Raw genomic sequence first — 15,675 nt, forward strand, 5'->3', positions numbered from 1 at the left:
TCCAGAAATCCAACTTTTATCTCTGCCTCCATTTTTAATATTTTATTATTCTCTGAACCCTATTTTCCAGAACAATATGTTTATATACTTGGGTCCGAAACCCAAGCCCAACATAGACTCGGGCCCAAAACCAGGCCCACGTATCCCGAGTCCAATCCGACGAATTTTGAAAATAAATAATTTAATTAATTAATAAATAGAAAAAATACGTATTTAAAAATACGGGCGTTACAAGAATGGTAAGATTTGCAACTGATTTTTGATTTATTAGGTTATTAACTATTGAGTAATATCTAACTCATATTATTTGTTGTGCTGATTTCTATATTTAACATTCTAAACAAAGGGAAATAGGTTAGAGGCATTTCTACCCTTCCTAAGGTTTTTAATAACACATTTAGTTCGAAGTTGAAACTGACTTGGAATGGCAATGATCAACCTGATGGACCAGATACACATCCAAGCTTGTATGTAGAATCTATGGGAATATTGATGACATCATCACATTGATTTGATTGGACTAAATATTGGGAGCAACAAGGTGGAGATCATAAGTTATGGCTATGGAACACACTTAAGGTAACTGTAATAACCCTGAATTTTCCTTAGTCTATGGACCTTGACCTTTATATTTTTTAAGGTATGTAGATTAATACTCTTAAAGACTCTCATCCACTCCCTGTTGGTATTGATAGTATTGAAAGTAATACATAGATTTAAGGAATTAATAAGGTACGAATGAGCTGCCACTTCTTCTATTAGTCATTACAGTAACATTCCATTAAGTTATGCCGCGTGAGCGACATGGGCGTGTGAGGCTGATAGGTCGTGGTGTGACACCAACTAGTTATTTTGGCTCTCAAGCATCTTCCCATGGTACAATTTCTGATCGCGTTGCTGAATCGGAAAATGAGATAGCTGAAATGCGAAAGGTAGCGCAAGAAAAAGAGGAGGAAAGGCAACGTAAGCTTGATGAGATAAAGAGAGGGTTCGATACACAATGTGAAGCGATGGAAGCTCGATTTATGGAAACACTAATGCAGAGAACTTCCCTTTCTAGAATGCTGTAAGTTTAACTCATGCTTTTTGTATTTTACTGTTTTTAATTCTTTATCTTACTGCTTTTAATGCTTTTAATTCTTTTGTATCTAGAATTCTTTAAGGTTTAACACTTTTTTTTTCTCTTTTTTTCTATTTTGTAGAGATGAACAAGACGAATACTAGGGTTTTTTGCAGATTTGAATTTGGTTAGATAGGCATCATTGGAATTTTGATTGGAAGCGGACATTATATCGGACTAGTTATAAATTCTTTTGTAGATTGGAAACTTATGAATTCTTTTGTAGATTGAAAACTTGTGAAGGTTTTTGGATTATGGTATTGGCCAAATTTAACGTGATGTAATGAATTTGATGTTGAATGTTATCTATTTGTTTTGGTCGATATTTGGTTAATTAAGTATGTTTCTTATTATTTATTTATGAAGTTTGTTGAGATATAGGTTCAAATTGAAGTGATTTGAACATGTGCAAAATTGAAAATAGGTGCTCTTAAAAAAAATCATTTTTAGCATAACCACTTTTAGCAGCAGCCATGGTTGTAGCGAGATGTAGTTGTAGAGTCCATTGGAGGAATTTTTTTGTGGCAGCCACCCCCGCAGCTAAAGATATTTGAAAAGTTTTGGCAAATTCAAAATTTTCAAATTTTTTGTCGTGGCCAAGCCGTGGCAACACATATTTTGATTTCTTTCTTTTTTTTTTATCTTTTTATAATTCAAAAAACATTTTGCCGCGGTAACTCCCGTGGCAAGAGATGTACTTTTGGTTGCGGCTGTACCTTTGTTGTGGCAAAAGACATTTTGTGACACCAAATACTGCCTCGGGAGTGGCAAGAAGTTTTGCCATGGCAAAAAAATATTTTTGTGGCGGTTTTGGGTACTTTTGGCCACGGCCGGAGGCCGTGGCAAAAAGTCTTATTTTTAGTAGTGAAGTTTAAGAAGAGAAAGTCTTCCCGTGAAAGTTCCAATGAAAATGGACAACAATCGTCTAAGAAGCTCAAAGAAAATTGTTTGGTGTGTGGAAAACTAAGACATTGCGCTAAATATTGCCGCTTTCGCAAGAAGGAAGAGTCTTCCGGTCAAGCCAATATAACAGAGATTGAGAACTTTATCAATAACAGTGACTCTTTCTGGTTGAGTGATCAATGTATGTGGAAAATAGTAGTTGAGTGAAGAACTATATTTTTTAACTATTGTTTGTGTAGTAATGTCGGCTTTAATATTATGTAGTAATTTAATGTCTACTGATGATGATAAATTAAGTGATCATTTAATTATTTATTTATTTCTTCTGTCATAAAATATTTATGGTTGTATAAATGTATGCAGGAGCCAGGAACTCGGGAGAGTGTTAGCCCAATTAAGATACCAATCACTTCACTAAAAAAAAGAAAGAAGTAAATGCACGATTTCTAGTATTTTTATTTGGGTTAATGAGTATTAACCCAACCCCCGAGCCAATTAGGATTTCCCCCCTACTATATGGAAAACCCCCCTAAACACAAAAAAACACGGTCAATCCAATTTGGTTTAATTTTTTTTTTTTTTTTTTTTTTTTTTTTTGAGAGAGAAACCCTAATTTCCCATCTGGGGGATAGTACTCGTTAACCCTTTTTATTTTCATTAACACGTATCGAAAAGATATAATTAACTTTTGATTGGAGTATATTATTGAATTTAATTAGGATGATCAACTTTTATTTATAAAGGTAATCTCATAGCCCATTTGCGAGATGGGAGAGTATCCATTGAAACCAGGGCAAACTATATAATTATCATGGATTATATATATAGCACTCACCACAATAATTTTGTAAAAACAAGAAGAAAAAAACTTCAAATTCTATGTAAATACTTAGGCTTAGCTGCTTATCTTGAGACTTTGAAATTAGCCTACCATTGAGACTTTGAAAAAAAAAATTGTGGTATTTTTTTAAGAGTTTTTCTTAGGACTTAAACATATATTGAGACTAATTTATACACTAAATTGTAACAAATAATTTTTTTGTGAGACTAGCAAATAGAATTCGACAAAAGCACACATCTGAAAAATACTCTCAATAGCTAATTTTACCTTAGGCAATATCACTGTTTACCATTAAATATGTTATCTGTTTTAATGTTATCTGTTTGCATGCAACAATGGCTACTGGAATAGATCTCAAAAAACAAATAGTTATAAAGGCCACGTGAAACGGTCACGTAGCCACATAGCTAACTAAAGGGCAGTAAAGTATGGAATAGGTCACAAAACACAAAATGCCAACTAAAATACAAAAGTCAAAGTAATTGATGTAGGAAGGGAACACATTTACACTGTATAGTTTTTTGTTTTACTATGAAAATTTGAGGGTGACTGGCTGTATGCGTGGGAATAAAACTTGGATCTCATAACTGTGACTGCTTAACAGTGTTATATCCTGTGTGTTGCAGTGTTTAGAAAACCGACCGACCGGTGGTTGAACTGGGGTCCGACTGGAACCGGTAAATTTTCGGTTCGGGTCAGATATAATTTGAGTTTTTGGTTGGACCATCGGTTTAAGTTTAAACCATGGTTGGACCGGCGAACCGGTTGAACCGGTTCAGCTCTAAACCGGATCATCTTTATTATTATTATTATTATTTTTTTTGAAAAATTAATAATGTGGGGAGTTGAACTTAGCACCTAAACCAAATAGTCCAAACTCCAAACCAACATACTACTATGTGTTTCTTGTATAAGAAATTCGTTTTGATATATAATACCAATTAATATTGAATTAAAACATGTATTTATTCATTTTATGATTGTAATTATTAAAAATTTTATTAAATAAACATCAATCGGTCCGACTGAGTCAAACCATGGTTGAACCTAGTTGAACCATTTTAACAAAAAATCGGTTCAATCACCAGTTCAGTTTTCAAAACATTGGTGTGTTGTCATCCTAGAGACCTAGACAGAATCAATAGTCGCACGTGTGGCTACTTGCATGCATGTTCTGTTACAGTAAGATAAGAACATTAATTAACACTAGCATCATGCACGTGCTACGCACGTCTTAACAATACAAACATGAAATCATGAAGTTATAATTGGGAAGTAAGTGTCTTAAAAAAAACACAAAACTGATTTTTTTATCACGCAGGTTTTGAAAGAAATATTCAAGACATGGAATGTGTCAAAGATGCTACTTGATCCTCCTCTCAAGCTCGGGTTTTAAATGTCCGATAATATATTGCATGTGCACCGCCCATAGCTCTCATGCTCGTAAAAATAAGAGAGACTTGCAATTGCATCTACAACGCCTCATCGACTTGTCAACCACAACAAGCTGCAACAGTCCCGCACCGGAAATAGCCCTTGAGAGCATCGTATTCCATAAGTACATTGTCATATATGTGCTTAAGAAGCAAGTGGGACAGAGTGATGAGCAGACGAACCTCCTGGTATTACTGCAAGTAAATTGTCCTATCCACCTCTAACTCCATCGCGGTGTCTCTCTAACAACACTCAGGCATTTGCCTTAAAATTGTAGGAGAACCAACAACACTTTGAACATTTGTAACTGTGGTGGGGAATTAGATGGGAAAGGAATACAATAGAAAGGTACTCAAAATAATTATATATACCCGGAGAGATACAACAACATCCAAGGTGTATCCTTATTCAACCTCGGTATCTTTATCTGATTGATTAGAAACACCAATAATCTGCAAGCTCATCCAATGAAAGAAAATTCTGTGGACCAGGTAAGTTGAAGATTAATTGGTTCTTGATGACCAAGTCACCAAACAACACCCTAAAAAAGAGTAGAAGTTTCAGTAAATACAACACAAATGCAAAGCTAGCATGATCCTGAAGCTCAACTTTATGCAATCATCTTGTCACCTTAATGATTTATTGAGAAATGAAGTTTATGACAAAGCACCCTATTAAAGCATAAGAAGTTTTTTTCTTATAAAAACTATCTTCCCAAGTTGAGAGAGAGAGAAAGATAACTACGATTACTATGGATGAGAGTTCAAACTATATAAAAAAAGTAAATATATAAATAAAATTAAGAACCAATAAATTGGTGAAAGAAAAGTAGTTGATGAATTATCTGCGTTAAAAATCACGTAAACATCGTTAAGGTAGAGCTTTAGATGATCAATATGTACTTAATACAGCCTTCGTCAAAGAAATTCCCAATTCCAAAATTAAACTAAACACGCACTCTAGTTGAAAGTGATGAAAAGAGTCAAGATTCAGAAGATGCGTGCCACACATTCAGGCCTAGAATGGTTTTGAGGGATGATTTAAAAGCGAGTATTATATATTATTATACATACCAATTTGATGTTTCGTAGCATAGCATTACACAAACTACTATTGAAAAGAAAGAGATACCTATCATCCGCCCTCTCACCACAAATGTCGGCACCAAAGACCATAATGGACATGAACATCAAAATCATAACCAGATCCAGATCCAAATCCAAATGCATTCTTCCCCAAAAGTGGTGGGTGAGCTTGAAGCTTAAGAAGAGAGTTCGAATACAAATTTAGACGCAAACAATTCACCGAAAAGAGAAAGAAACTAAAGAAGAGAGTGCATAGTCACCAAAGATAAGTAATCTCTAACTCATAGAAATTGTTCACCAACACAAGAACGCTCCTCCTATCTGCCTCTCGATATGATCAAAGAAAAGAGTGTACCCACTTGGGTGTCTAAAATAGTAAGGAAGCCAAGATGTCAATATCTCAATCTCATCGAAGGCCTGGTATCACAAAGCTCCCAAAGATCACATGAAAGTTTGGTGTGAGGAACATAAAGCTTAATATATTGTCCATACAAAGAAAGAACAAAGTATTTACATCCCTTACATTAGTATATTAGTGGGAAATGCAACTTTAGTTTAATTGTTATGTTATTGTCATGTCAATGAAATACGATTATGAACTTTGTGTACGCTAGCTTAGCGGATTTTGACATACCTTATGCTAGCTATAAGTTTCATTGGCTGCAACAAATCGAAAGTGGATGACTGGAGAGCAGATTTTGGAAAGACGCCTTCACAATCTGAGGATGGTGCCTCTATAAGCATGTCCCTCCTAGCCTTTACAGCTCCCTAATTTCGTTAGCAATTTCTGCAATTGTAGCCGCACATGATTAAATCCACATTGAGCATCATCCATAGTTCAATGAATTTTGATTTTACATACAATCTCATAATGACCATGAGAGACATCTAAATTATTTATGTACGGAAACACATATAGAAGGAAAGACACTATGGATGGTTGAATAAATAGTTGGGGTAGCGTACATCCATTCCATTTGAGGGAATTGTAAAGTAATAGGCATCACTCAAGGAAATTTGAACTGTATAAAATATTTAGCAAATTTAAACCACAATTCAATAAGAGAAATTAAAAACCTATTTGATTTTGTAACACAACATGTTCATATGAGAAGTTAAACAAACCAACAAAGTAAAAAATTATAGAGGTGGCGAAAACACAAAAAAAATGGGAGAAGGAGAACAGTATGCCCTATGGGTTTGTGGAATAAAAAAACCTCACAAACCAAAATTTATGTTAAGTGGGAAGATGTTGAAAGTTTCCTCCACGACCGATTAGCATTTTTTTTTTTCTTTTATAGAGGCTTGGTCTACATCCACCCATTCAAACATTAAACTTTCCGAGTAATTAATTGTATGAAATCAACAGCGCATAAAAATGTGATCAAATAAATTTAGATAAACAAATTGAAATTGGTCAAAAGTACATAAACAGAACAATTTAACATTCAGCACTTAACAATCTTTTAAGAATATAATTCAAAATCTGTTTAACCATGGACAATTCAATTGAATTAATAAATATACATAAGAATAAAGACACAACTATCAATCAAAAATGTAAGTATGTATATATATGGATGTGACAGCATAGACATTTGCAAATTTGAAGTAGCAAAATGAACAGGTCTACACAGAGATAATTTCAAACATTTCCACAATGAAAACAACAAAACTCAAACCCCCATTCTAAATAAACCAAAAATAAACAATATTTACCTCAAGAGCAAGCTTGAATCTTCGAAAATTCCATAACTCTTTAATATCACAACAAAGCTCCCACCTTGAAAGACTCTTCCCTTCTTTATCAACTTGATCCAAAATGTAGTGGCAGGATGTAGCACCGGGATATCAATGGTGAGATGGGCCGGGTCAGCATAACACATAAGTTCGTGATCCACCGGATTGGGGTGACAGCGTGTGGTCGCGGTACGGAAACCCTACACATGGAGCTAAGAGGACCGCGAGATGGAGGGATAGGTGGAGGGCCATGATGGATGAAAAGAAAGGTATAAAGAGTAATAGTGGGGGAGAGAAAAAGGAGGGCGGACACTACACCAAAACAGGATATTAGTAACGCTCCAGTTTTTTGCTTAGTAACGGTTTTAAAGTGTAACTAGGTTCCTAACGTTTTATAAGCGTTACAATTATATATAAAGTGTTACTTTAATTTTGCCAAATATGAGAATTAATTTGTTACGTTTTAAAATTGTTTGTTTGGACCAAAAAGCGTAAATAAATCGTGAATATTAAATATAACATTAAAAATAATAGCTAAATTAGAATTTAAAATTTCTAAATTAAAATTTTCGGTGAGAGGAAAGAAATTTCGGTGAGAGGGAAAGGCCAAAATTCTCGCGCTCTTTTCCCCTATTTAAGATTACTAATGAACAACCCTATTTTCATCCTTCTCTCGTTCAACAAGTTCATCCTTCAACAAGTTTTGGGAGTCAGCACCGGTCGCCGCTGCTGCCGCTATTAGGTAACGTACTTTACGCGCCTTCTTCTTCTCTGATTTTGTATGTTTCATCATCTCATATCTCTTTTTCAATTTTTCACACTACTACTAGGTGATATCACAACTGAAATTAACTTGGGTGTTGGTTGGCTCTGATTATAACCAAAGGTGCGATTTTTATTACTTGTTTTATTCATTAAAAAATTCGATTTTTGTGGTTTGATTTTGCTCTTCTATATGTAATTAGTAATTACTTATTTTAGTTATGTTATGATTTATATTTTTCCTGGTTTGTGGATTGTTAGATTAATATTCATGCTAGCAAACACACACACACACGGTCTGTATAATGAATACACTAGTCCTGTTGATGACAAACCCAAACCCAAACTCAACTTCATACGGTTTAAATATCAGACCCAAGAAAGATACGGGTGTGGACAAAAAGGCAACTAATAATAATGTTGCTCTTGAGTTGAAATTGTTGGAGAAATTTCGTGAAGATATAAAAAAGTTTCCAGATGATAAAGGGTTGGAAGAGTTTATAGGTGTTCCGGTTAATGGGTATGGGAAAGCGGTACTTGCTGGGTATGGGTGGTATAGGGAGAGGGATTGGGAAGAATGCGAACGAGATGTTAAGGTTGTTCAAGATAGAGGAGTGTTTGAAGGTAAAAGGCTGGTATAGGTTTTGTTCTTGAAACTAACTAATTAAGGTACAAGTTTACCAAAGAGTTTTATTATAACGCGTTATGAGTGCCAAAGAAATGAACCCGAGTAACTCCTCTCGACTTAAACCCTAGTTTTGGTTTCTTCCCTCGCCTCAAACAACGCGATGACAATGAAGCTCGTCGGGGTTTTGATGAAGTTGAACAACGAGACAAAGTGTCGATCGAGCTTAAGAACGGCACTATTGTTCATGGCACCATCACCGGGTAGATATCGGTATTCATACTCATTTGAAGACGGTTAAACTGACGTTTGAAAGGAAAGAATCCAGTGACTCTTGATCATCCGACCGTGAGGGGCAGCAGATTCGCTATTACATTCTCCCCGACAAAGATAAACCTTGAGACTTTACTTGGTTGAGGAGACACCTAGGGTCAAGCCAAAGAAACCAACAAACCGGGAGGCCTATGGGGCGTGGTTCGCGGCCGCGTGGCCATGGGTGAGGACGCCGGGCGTGGCGGTGGTCGCTAGAAATGTTGGACTTCGCAAATTTTTGCAGGATTTGCTTATGTACAAGAGTGGGCATATGGAGAGATTTGGTGGATGTTAAGGATAGCCATATTTTTTTTGTTTACCATTCTTACTTTGTTGAAATGTTTTTTAGCTTAAGCCTACTTGGATGGATGCTTAGTAGAATTGTAGAATTGTTTGAACTCATTTCATGTGAATGCATAGTAGTACAATTTGGTTCAATCTTGTTTATCTTTTGGCATTTGAGGATTATAACAATTAGAATTGATAGATTGGTGATAACCCACATTTCTCTTTTGGAGGGAAGGTTCATAGAATGGCCACCTTCTTTGTTTAATGACATTAAAATTCAGATTTGAAGAAAATAGGTGGCCATGGAGTTTCATTTTCAAAAAAAAAAAAATGAACCTGAGTAAGTTGTTATACTTTACTATATTGACCAAATGTCATCTGTTAGTGTCCTTTCACCGGTTGAATGATTCTAACACTGGGTTAATATCTCAGCTTTGTCTTGAGTGATTAACAAGGTATGCTCGAACTGAGCTGACAGACTCCCATCTGAAGTAACAACCGTCCAGTTATCGTCTCAGGTATTTGCGTATCAGGTACCTGGTTTATTTTCCAATTCATGTTTATGCTTATTTTTATCATTTTTTCTACTCAATTCTCAGAGTTTAAGCTTTGTTTGACAGATTTCTTTGAAGGCAGATGAAAAAGACGTGTATGTTTATCCACTAGAATTCTTAGCAAGAACAGATTGACTGGTTACATTCCGGCAGAGTTTGGAAATCTGAGAAGTGTTATGGAGATGTAAGGAACCTCCAGTTTTTCCTATTTTATTACATTAACATACATGTGTAATGTTTCTGAACCAATCTAACCATGTTATTATATTGTAGAGACACATGTCGGAAAAATCAACTCTATGGTCAAATTCCTCGGGAACTTCGGTTCGACTACATAATTTGTTTTCACCGTGAGTTATACTTCCGATGTTTAATATTAGAGAATGAATCCCGATTCAGCCTCTCTGGGAAGAACCTCGGGTTTTAGACTTTTAGGACATTGGCTTTGTGACAAATGTGTGTTCAATGCACCTTTTGACAGATCCCTAGCTGATGCAATCGACCGGTCATCCTTCTCATGATCTTAGTGGCAAAGATGCACGGACCGCACAATCCACCTCCATTTTCCTCAAGGAGCTCGGACAAACCAGTCGTCCCCACTCCATATCTACTCGAATAGTTGTTGTGGCAGGAATTGTTGTTGTGGCGTGTGCAATATTTGTTGTGGCAATATCCCACGGGAATTGTTGTTGTTGTGGCGGGGAATAGTTGTTGTGGCGGGGTGCAATATTTCAAATTTTGAAAGCGTGAAATTCTATCTTAAAGTCTTTTGATGAAAGATTCTTTCTGGGGTAGTAATTATTTGTTTCCTTTTGTCTAACATTTTATTTTTTGGTGGTTTGTTTGTGGAAGCTTTTGGTTGTTAGACCCACAATACTTCAAGTGGATTCTCTAGTTTTTACGGAATAAGCGCCATACAATTAGAATTCACAAAGACATTTTATTTTATTACTTTTTCATTAGGGACTAGGTTATGTAAATTGGAACTTGAAATCTCTAGTATGCTTGTGCATGTTTGATGGGCATTTTAGCCAATTTTGGTAGAACCAACTTCATAGTTTCTGTAACACTTAAGGATTAAGAACAATTGCAGAATTTTTTGTAAATTTGTTAAAACTAGCGCATTAGTTCCATTGAAATTGATCAAAAGTGGTAGGAATTGTTATATTAGTTCCATAGTGCTATCTGACCTTTGAAAGGTTGCACTATAAAAAACTTGTAATTTTTATACTTGCGATTATCTTGTTGGTAATCATTCTATTTTTCTTATTTTCTAGTTTCCCATTCTTTTATTTCTGTGGGATATCTCATCCTACATTTTTGATATTATAGTTATATATAGATATACACCCTATACCGATAAAAAAAAAAGATACTTGATCTGTTATTTTTTGCTATTGGTTTGTTGATTGGTGTGTCTGTGGGTCATCTGTGTGGGTACCGCCTTTTACTTGATTCGTTTACCATATATAGAAGAAGATATGTTTGCATTACTTGGAAAATAATTGCACTGGGCAGTTCTGATTTTTCGTTCTCTTATAGGGTGTGGGAAAAGGACAGTTGTAAGATATGTTGCTTTCGCCCGGCTTGGTGCACGCGTAGTTGAGTATAGCTGTTATGATATAATGGGATCCTCCGAGAAAAAGTTTTACGTAGGCGCTAGCACATGCTTTCAAAGCGGTGAGAGGTATTTGAAGCAAGTGAGCTTTGTTTATGACCGACATGGCTTGTTTTTCGGTTCCCGATGTTGTAACTAATACATGACATTTTTCAGCTACTCTCCAACAATACTTCTTCTCCGCCATTTTGAGGTTTTCGGGAAAGTTTCTTCTCATGAGGGATCATCCGATCAAGTTGGTCTTACCACGAAGTTGCATCCGCTATCGGGGAGTTGACTCACCGCTTTTGATGATCAAGTATCTTGCTCGGAGGACGGTGGTGGCTCTACTTCTCTACTTCCTATAGGCATCTGTTAAAACTTGTATAACTTTGTTATTGTCCCGTCCCACAAAAATGTCCTATAGTGGTTAAGCATTTACACTTAAGTTACATTGACAAGGATTGTGTCCCTATCCAACCACGGATACAAAGTGTCGACATGGCGAAAATACCAAAAATTGAGGTATATGAGTATATCACATAGAATATGTTTGCATGTAGGTGGTCCGACACGGATATCGTGCACACGAGTAGCCGACCGCGGATTATTTTTAGAATATGGCTTGTCCTTGTAACATAGGTTTATAATATCAAGAGAATTGGCCCGGCAAGAAATGGCCTTCTTGTATCTTTCATAAATACACGATTACTATCTCTTACACTTCTCTTGATGAATATTGTACTTTAACAGATTTATTATGGTTCTTGACAAACTTCATAAAAATAAGATTACTTGGGTGATCATGATTATTATTGTCAAGAATCGATGTTTTAATCTTATCTTGCCAAATCAGCATATGAAGGATGCTTTGAGGATACTTGGACATAGGGTACTTGTTTAGTTGCGTTCTTGATTCGGAAGGTCTTCCAGCTCCTATTAGACGGCTGCTTGGTCATGAGATAAGCATCGCGTTAGTTAAGTGAAGACCAGAGAGCTGATATGCTTTCCACGATTCAGACCGCACACTGTCTCAAGTGATGTGAGTGAATTTTGTTGAGTTTTTTTTATAGTGGTATGGTATGAAAAGCACATTAATGCAGTCCTTGCTTTGGATATTGATAATAATCTAGCTAGCTAGCTTGGCTTATTTTTAAGCCATTTTGTAGGTGCAGTGGTAGGTGATATTGATCCGATTTAGTTAGGTTTGATGGGAATTATAAGATTTAGGGCGTCTTTGTGCTTTATTAAGTTCACATACATTTTATTTCCTTGTACATTGTGCTCGAGGAGATTGAATGGTTTTATTCATTTCCATGTTAATAAATGGATTTTATAAAATTGAAATGAAAATAAATTCTGTGTTACTTGGATCCGCCTATAAACTTTTAAAGCGAAAGACATCATCATAGGCCCTATGGACCCATTATCTGCAATTACATTAATCACTTTCCTTCTAACACTCAAACAAAAATCTAATTCAATTGTTGGCTTACAGATCATGAGAAAGAAAGAGGAGAGTAATTTGCTTTCATCCTTAGAAATGATATAAATATATTCATCATTTGTTTTTGTGCGCTCTTTCCTGTTTGATTGATTTCATCGTATATATATTCTGTAAAACTGAATTGTACATGAACTTTTGACATCCATAGTGTTCGTGTTTTGTCCTTTGCCACTGATTAGTACAGGTGGAACTCAATATTCCGAAGAGACTTTGCCAATGCTGCTCTTAGTTTAATATCACCGAAATGGCCATTCCTTGTGAAGAATGGGCATTGAAGAGTCAAACCTAAACTCTTATTCTTGAGGTAATTTTGCTTATAGTTTATATATTTTAATCATTACAGGACTCATTTCTATAGTCACAGATAGTCAGAAAGGAAGGGGTACATCTCTGGCAAGAACTCCTACCATCTCTAGTTTCCTTATCTATCTGGGGTCCTATTCGGTACTCTTCATCCGTTTATTGTCTTTATTACTCAATATTCTCGGTATTGATGATTCTGATTTCTTTTAGGTCGAAATTTGGTTTCCATGTTCTTGAGATGGCTTCACGAAGACATTACAGTTCATAATGAAGACCTTGAAGGTTTATTATAGCAGCGTAAATGAGTATAGTTTAACCTTTAAATTATCACCTTTTTTAATTGTTCACCTTCTTTTTTATATTATATTATTTATTTATTTCTTCATTCTTTGAGAATATCCTTATGGACAAGGGTAGAATTCTTGAGTTAAATAACAATCATAACCTTGGCTCCACCAAATATTATTCCTTAATTATCTGCATTAGGGCATTATGAGTGTGAGACCATACGTCCCCATTTGGAGATAAGCTATAGTGCCCAAGTTGATGAATAATTGCTAATGTTCCGGGCACCTTCCACTTTGGTAGCCTTATTTGGTGTTGTTAAAATTGGATCTCAAACTTGAAGAATCAGTTTTATATGTAAATTAGTTTCACTTTGTTAGTCTAGTAATTTGTGACGTGCAGAAATTCAAAGTGTCCATTCATCCGCCTTTCATTTATATCCGAGAACACTTGCGGAAAAAGTTGAATATGACTTATGACGAGGTGAAAGATGGATAGTGAATCTTGTGCAAAATTCAAAGCTTGACGCAAAGATTGATTCCAAGTCGGGAATTGTTGTCATGGAACCCAATCATGTGAATGTGTAAGTGTTCAACTAGTGTTCAATTTCTCCTGTATGTCTCCATTGACCTTGTTCTTTTACTTTTTTAAGTAGAATAATTTATATGGAAATTTATGTGCTATGCTGCTGACTTAATTAAATGTTACTGTGGACGCCTTTTTTGGACTCTATGAGCTTCTTTAGTAATAATCAATAGAACTGTTCTCTTACTCTTCCCATGGAATTAATAGAGTCTGTAGGGTTGTATATGAGACGAGAGAACACCTCCTTGCGTCAAATATTTTTCTAGAAGGCATAAAATAGTGTCAAAAGTAGGATCTTTGAAGACTGCTCAAGTGGAACAGTTTATTGGAGTTTGAATTGCTCATATTGTTAGGAGTATGAGACCCTGTTGCCACATTGTTTGTGAGTTTGGTTGTTGGACCAAAGAAAATAAATCTTGAACTTTCCGATGTCTTGGAAGGGACAAAACATACTTGCTACTAAGAATTATGCTATCATACTCTTTTTTCTGAATTCCATAGTTTGAGTATAAGGAGCTACTACTTAAGAATAGGATATAAGTATATATCTATATATACATATTTGTTTTCTCTTGCTTTCGACTCTTTTTTATTTATTTCTATTGGTGTATAGGATGAAAGGGACTTTTCTAATGATACCATCCCAAAGTCATCCCCTGATGCTTACAACTCTTGAAGGTGCTAGTTTTGTACAAATGATGTGAGAGCTTGAGTTTAAGGACAAGTCCCATTGATTTGGAAAAACAAGTGTGTATTTCATTAAGTGGCAAGTCTTATTTATGAAAAACGCGTTTTGGTGATGTTATTTTAATAAAAGATTATGTGATTGGATGTACTTGTGAGATTTCTTGTTTATATTATGGACGATTGTAAAATACCCAATAAGTGGGGGGATCTTTATGCAGGTTAAGTAGTCTCCCAAAAAGGGAGGGGGAGGGGGTTTGGGGGATTTTGTTTTTTACATATGAAATAGTTTTGTAACGGTTCTTCACCGTTACTAAACTTTGCAATAAGTAACACAAAAAATCGTTACTAACTTTATAAAAGCATTACTAATGTTAGAAAAGAGTAACACAAAAAAGCGTTACTAACTTTATAAAAGCGTTACTAATGTTAGAAAAGAGTAACACAAAAAAAGCGTTATTAACTTTATAAAACCGTTACTAATGTTAGAAAAGAGTAACACAAAAAGCGTTACTATTTTTATAAAACCGCATTCGATGTTAAAAAGAGTAACACAAAAAAAACGTTACTAATGTTATAAAACCGTTCTCGATAATGTTAAAAAGAGTAACACCAAAAGCGTTACTAATTTTATAAAATCGTTGCTAAAGAGTAATACAGTTGAGCAAAGAAAACAGTTAGTAAATATTTTAGTAACGGTTAGAAATCGTTACAATAAATAATTACGTAACGATTATAAACCGTTACGAATATTAATAACGAATTAGCAATGCCCAAATCAGATTTATAAAACCGTTACAAATATTTTCGAACGGTTTTACGATTTATTAGGGATGTCCTGTTTTGGTATAGTGGGATCCATTAACCTAAGAAAAGAGAAGACCTAGGAGAGCAAAGGAGAGTGAGAGGGCTGAGAAGGAGAATAGTGTTTAAGGGCTAGGGAATAGTGCTCGTAAGAGAATTAGGGTTGTAACATTTGGCCGCCCCGCGGGGACAACGGCGAGAAATGGCACCAAAGAAGGCGCGGTAGTAGCCCCGAAGATAAGGGTC

This window comes from Coptis chinensis, chromosome 6 (assembly GCF_015680905.1).
Source record: "Coptis chinensis isolate HL-2020 chromosome 6, ASM1568090v1, whole genome shotgun sequence".
Classification (NCBI taxonomy): Eukaryota; Viridiplantae; Streptophyta; class Magnoliopsida; order Ranunculales; family Ranunculaceae; genus Coptis; species Coptis chinensis.